This window comes from Octodon degus, unplaced genomic scaffold, assembly GCF_000260255.1.
Source record: "Octodon degus isolate 3935 unplaced genomic scaffold, OctDeg1.0 scaffold00084, whole genome shotgun sequence".
Classification (NCBI taxonomy): Eukaryota; Metazoa; Chordata; class Mammalia; order Rodentia; family Octodontidae; genus Octodon; species Octodon degus.
The window spans coordinates 1,700,817-1,707,420 of NW_004524660.1; the positions used below are offsets into that span (position 1 = coordinate 1,700,817).

The window sequence follows — 6,604 nt, forward strand, 5'->3', positions numbered from 1 at the left end:
ACCAGATTTTTCCCTGGAAAGGAACACTTTTTCTATGTGTTCAGGATAATTTGTGGGGCAAGACCAACTGTTAACTGCAGTCTTTGTTTAACATTAGGTAATTATGGTATAAAGCCTGACAAAATCTAGATTACTATGTTCATCTTTTAAGTTTGTAATAAGTCACTAGCCTTAGTTTATAGTTCTCTCTAATGCCAATCCTCATTTTTTTTGCGCAGTACCGGGGATTGAACTCAGGACCTTGTGCTTGCCAGGCAAGTGCTTATTCTACTGAGCTAGCTCCTTGGCCCTCAATCTTGATTTTAAAGGAGGGTCAAAAGAAGTTAAACTGGCAACTTTTATTGCAAGATATGCTGGGATTTTTTTCATTTAAAAAAAAAATGTCTTTTGTACAGGGTCTACAGGGTTTCACTATACAGATTAGACTCATAGTGATCCTCCTGTTTTCAGCCTCCCAAGAGCTGGGATTATAGGTATGTGCCACCATGCCCAGTCTCAATAGCCCTCTTAGAGAGCCCCAGGGGCGGGGCCAGCGCTCAGCCTACACAGCTGCTTTAATCCACTGAGCTATCTGGCCAGCCCTTTGAATGTTGTTTTTTTAAGAAGATTAAAAATTGTCAACTGCTAACAAATCTATATGCAACACTGAAAAGTGGAGAGTTCTAAAAGGAAGATGGGATCCATGGCCCTTTGGAAGGTAGTATGCAGACTGAATAAATGCCATCTGCACAGTTTCTCAGCTCATCCAAAGGGAAGATAAGCAGTATACAAGAACAATTCTTCCTTCCTTGATCTAGCCTAAGTGAGGTTAAAAGCCAATCCTATTTTAAATCCATATACTGCGGGCCAGCTCAGCATTAGGGAGGCTAAGCTATGTCTAACTGGAGGCGAAAGAAATGCAAGGTCTTTGTCAGGTAGCACACGGGTGGCAGGAAACTAAGCGCTCCCAATGTGCGGCTGCGGAGTCTATGGGTGAGCCAGCATTCTGTGTGTTGGGCTAACAGCCAACAAGGGCTGATGGGACACAAACCACATCAGGCTTTTTAGTCACCATCCATGGCTTCCCATAAAGTATAGGCTCAGGGGAAGAAAAACCTGTCAAAAATTACCAAAAAATCTGACTTGAAAGATCTAAACAGTGACTATGCAGTGACAGGCATTATTTCCAAAGTGGGTCAACAGGACCTTTCGGAATCCAGCCTGCAGTTAGACTGCCTATTTTCAAGTTCAAAAGACAGAATAAAACCCTTTTAAGATTAGCTGCAGCTAATTTTTGTTTCTGTAGTTCTTTTTTTAACTGCTTAACTGATTTTAATAACATGACACAAAGCCTCTAGGCTTGACATACAATACTGCTTTCTTTCAAAAATATAAGCAAAGATGTGAAAATAGGAAACATTTTCTTTTCATGTCATTTGAAGAAGGGAAATTATCATTTTAAACAATATTCAAGTTTATTAAACAAATTAAAAAGTTATAAAATGTTTAACTTTCATCAGCTTCAAGGTTTATGCTGCTGCCAAATTTTGTTTATAACAACTTTCCAATCTGCTAACACCTACTGAATCAATTCTACTCTGGAGTCTAAGGTTGTCAATTTCTTCTTACAAACTTTTCTTTGCTTCTTCTAACACTTCTTGTGTTTCTTCTTGAGAATGGCTAATGAAAACATCACCGTGGGCTGGCCATATGGCTCAGCGGACTGAAGCACTTGCTTAGGCAGGCACAGGGACCACGTGCTGTGGCGGCCCCACCCCCAGGGCGTGCTGAGACAGTGAATGAGACTCGGTGTGGTGGCACGTGCCTGTAATCCCAGCACTTGGGAGGCTGAAAACAGGAGGATCACTAGAGTCTGATACGCGTAGTGAGACCTTGTACTAAATACATTAAAAAAAAACCAAAACACAAAAGAAACAAAAAAAATCCTCGATCTGATAAGGTATCATCAAGCAGACTTCGAGCATGATGTCATCACAAGCATTGTCTCCATTCTGGAGTTTTTATTTTTATTTCTTCCTTTAGCGCTATAATTTTACTTGTATTCCATGCAAGATAAATCTGTTGTTTTGTTGAGCTTTGAAACTAACACTGATGTCTCCTGCAGCCACCTTCTTTATGGTGGCTGCCATCTTGGGGTTCTCCATAGTTCTTGAAATCAAAAAAATTACCTCTATGAGAGACTACAGACACAATATACAGAGAATATACCAGTCACATCAAATCATTTTTAAAAACTGTAGTTTTCATCCCGGAGGGACAATATTAGCCATTCTTTTTGACTTTCTGACACATTTGGTATAGGGTCTCACTAAGCAGCTCTGACTCCTGGTGATCCTCCTGTCTTAGCCTCCCCAGTGCTGGAATTACAGGCGTGTGCCACCACTCCCAGACTGGCCAGAGCAGCATGTGGTGTTGGAGATCAAACCTCTGTCCTTGCACTTGCCTAAGCAGCGCTTGGTCCACTGAGCTATCTTGCCGGCCCTTGCCTTTCTAACTTGAGATGTATATGCTAAATTTCAGATAAAAGTTAGTACAGAATAAGACTACATGACTTGTAAGGAACAAGTTGAAAAACAAACTGGTTGAAAGGGACAGTTAGCTGCTGCCTTCTCTGGAGCTATTTAAAAACCTACTGCTTCGCAGTGAGAAACGTACAATCCCTTGGGTTTTCTTGACCTTTGACTTTCTGAACAGCCATTTCCCAAGGAATAAAGTGGGCAGAAACCTAAGGATAAAGATCATGCTACATTCTATGACAAACAAAAGTCAACATTTGTGTAAGGAAAGCAAAAGGCGACTCATGATCTGGAGAGAAGCCAGAGTATGTGTAAGGCCAGTTATCTGGCAAACTTTACCAGTAAGTAACATTAGTAAAGTGTCACTGATCTAAACACTTTTCTAATGAATTTAACTCTTGCATTCAAAGAGTAAGCCTCATAGGAGAGAACAACAGATCAGGATTTTTACTTATGGTTAATAAGAAGCCTAAAATCTGTATTTACTAGGATGGAAAGCAGTAAGATTTCAAGTGCCTAGACTTCCCTGACTTTTTAGTTTATAGACACTCTGTCTCAACCTTAGTGGCTTATACTGTGCAGAGCTATTTGCATCTTCAAGACATTCTGCAATTTCTGAGAACTAAAGCTCTATTTCACAAATGAGAAAACAACAGAGCTGGGGACTTAGTGACTTGCTTAGGGCAAACTGCTACCCTCAAAGAGATTAAAAAGCAGAAAATGAAGAAACATAAAAAAGCCCAGTACCATTTTTCTTTTAGAACTGGCTAGAGAAATAGCATTTTCTTACCTTCAAAGGGTCAATTCTACTATTATTTTGATTAATTTTGCAATAATTGGAATGATCTGGACAAAGAAATGTAATTTCTTTCTTTCTCTTTTTTGGGGATTAAGGGGGAGAAGGGATCTTAACATGCCGCTGAGAATAGTCTTGAATTTACAGGCTCCAGTGATGCTCCTGCCACTGCCGTCTAAGTAGCTGAGACTATTGGTGTGCACCACTGTAACTAGCTAAGAAATGTAATTTCTGAAAGCTGCTAATGAATTGGAACTTTAGAAAGAGAGGAACTGCTGCCTAGACTTGGAAAGGGGAGGAGAAAATAAGAGTCCAGGCCTGAAGGGAACAAAAGACACAAACTTCCATGATCCATGGATGGAGTGGGAGGAGGAGTATGTGGACAATCTAATGGTGACTACTACACAAACAATGGAAATCAACTCAGAACTTCCTATTTGTGCCAGTCCCAGCTGTATGTGTACAAGGATGGTTTAAATGGCTAAAAATAACCAGTTTTTAAAATGTATGTATTTATGTGGAATGTCACTAGGAAAGTCTGATTATTTTCATGAGAAATTACTGTATTTTAAAACATTTAACAGATATTATGTACGGTTTCTGTTTTGATTTTTGGTGCCAGGAACTGAAGCCAGGTATGCTCTACCACTGAGCTACATTCCTATCTCTTTTTTTCAATCAAGACAGGGTCTCAAAGACTTGCACAGGATGGTCTGGAACCTGCCATCTTCTCCCTCAGCTCCCAAGCACCGGGGGCTACAGGTGCTTGTCTTGTCATATCCAGCTTAAATTGTTTTTAAAGGTATCTATTTATCCTGTGCTGAATAATAACAGAGGAACCTTTCTTTCACCTACTGTCAGCACACTCAGAACACATCCTAAAAACTGAAAGCCATTCTACTCAGCTCCTTCCCCATCTGCACTGGGTTCCTTAGGAAGTGACCTTTCCAAACCACCTGGAGGCTTTCAGTATGTCTGAAATCTAGCAACAGTGAATTTTCCCAATGTAAAGAGTTCCATTAAATACAGGTAAGGTGAAAATTAAAAAAAAAAAAATTGTCATTCATGCCTTCCCATTTTTGTACTACCTTTCTAACTGATCCATGACTCAAAAGGTTTTTTTCCTTTTTGTATTTAAGACAGGGTGTACAGGGTCTCACTGCATAGACTGAACTCATAGTGATCCTCCTGTTTATAGCCTCTTAAGTGCTGGGATTATAGGCAAGGGCCACCAAGCCCAGGCTCAACTGTATCTCAGTGCGCCCTGGGGGCGGGACCGGCATGGCAGTCCTGGGAATCAAACTCCCCACCACTGCATCTGCCTAAACAGGCATTTTAATCTGCTGAGCTATTTGGCTGGCTCTAAAAGTTTGTGTAAGGCTATTACTTTTACTGAAAAAATCTGGATTCAAGTAACATGGTATGCCATTACTTAATCTTAAATTTTATAGGTATGGTAGACATTTAAAACATTCAATTAAATGATTTCACTTATATGTGGAACCTAAAAGGCCAACTCAAGGAAACAGGGAGAAGGGTAGTTACCGGGGTTGGGGAAACGGGGATGAAGGCTAGAGTGCTGGAGAGCTACGACAGCACCTGCTGCTGCTGTCTGCCTGAGATTCCGCACGCACCTCTTAGTATTCTTACCAGATACACAGAGAGGTGCCTGAGAGGGAATGGGCAAGCTACTGCATGAGCTGAGCTGTGCCAGTCATTCCACAGGAGGGTACATGGAGCCAAATGGGAGGCCGCACAATTCGAATACATACAATTTTCGTTAATGCTGTTTTTAAAAAGCTGAAAAAATGTAAAAATCACTTCAATACATGAAGAAAAATTTCCAAATTTCATTTTTAAGAACATGATTCTCCATAGACCTCAACATCTGACATTTAACTGTAATTTCACAAGCTGAACAGAACTCCAAAGCAGACTTATACAGTCCCAGAACACGAGATCTCAAATTCCTTTGATAATTTTTAAAAGCTTTTTTGAAAATAGACAATATAGGTAATTGGGGTGTGTGTGTGTGTGTGTGTGTGTGTGTGTGTATTACTTCCCTCAATTTTAATGTATCACTGGGCAAATCATCAGATGTCCTTGTATTAATGAGTGGAAGGTTTCCTAGCAGAATAGTTTTCCTGTATGTTGGAAAGGAGTTGGAAGGGGGACCATCTTCGGCCTCCTGACTTCTTTGGGAGGGTTGGGGGCGCTCTCCATTTACTAGTGGGGTCGGGCAAAGCTAGCCCGGCACACCCTGGATATATCCTTTCCTCAGTAAGCTTCCAGTGAGCATACTAAGTTCCCCTGAGATTGTGGGCAGAGAAACAAATGTCCCTGTAGAGACCGCCTGCAGAGGAGGACCACTCTTGGCCTGTGCTTATACGAAGATCAGCCCGCGGAGAGGAGAAAGCAGAACTGTTCCAAGACCCTGGGTTACCGCAGTCTCCAGCCTTATCACTAAACTGGCCAGATTTCCCCCCAATTCTTTCTCACAAGGGCCCAAGCTGTTTCTTTCATCCTTCCACTGTCCATGTCATGCACTGTACTGACCCTTAAGGAGGGTCTGGCCATTCTTTCAAGCTAAACACAAATTTTGCCAGGGACAGAGACCTATTAATGTTGGCATAAATTAAGCAAACCCTTCTCTTTTTTTTCTCTCCTCTTTTTATCTTGGGTCTTATTTTATAATAAAGCCATAACGACAAACTCCTTCGACTCAAAAGGCTTTTTGTCTGAATCTCAGATCTGCTCAGTTTGTCTGGCTACTTGGCTTACCCAGTGCAGTGAACTGTCTTTCTGAGTTCTGTCCTCCATTTCTCCTATTATAGTCTCTGATCATTAAACCAGCTATTTCTGCAGCTCCTCCAAACTCCTCCTATAATCTCCTATGCTTTTTTTGAAGACAGAAACTCGCTGAAATGATCAATTAACACGTTAGAAAAATTCTCATATTCTGACCCAATTTTTAATTCATCAAGTTCAGGAAGTCTAGCCAACCAGAGGTGGGGGTGAGGGTATAGTCAGAATCATTCTTAGCATTTCAAAGAATTTAAATTCAACAAATGCTGTTGGCTTACAGAGGTCTTGTCATTCCAAGACATCCACCAGTCCTTTACAAGCTGCAATGACTAGAGAAAAACCCAGTTTGACTATTCAGCCCCAAACATCCAACCCAGGGCCTAACTTATCCCAATCATCACATCCTCAATTCTAGACAAGGATTCTAAACTCTTGGCTTCGGTCTGTGCATGGGGTTCTGGCTGACAACTTCCCATTACATGAAAAT

The 6,604-nt window shown here is 41.1% G+C and overlaps 1 protein-coding gene and 1 pseudogene across 3 annotated transcripts in view; both read right to left on the bottom strand.

The window, feature by feature from the left end:
• The window catches only part of Ahcyl1 (adenosylhomocysteinase like 1), a 41,511-nt gene that overhangs the window by 23,558 nt on the left and 11,349 nt on the right, over positions 1–6,604 (bottom strand). The window lies entirely within an intron of this gene.
• On the bottom strand, positions 1,486–2,129 carry LOC101561423 (annotated as a pseudogene).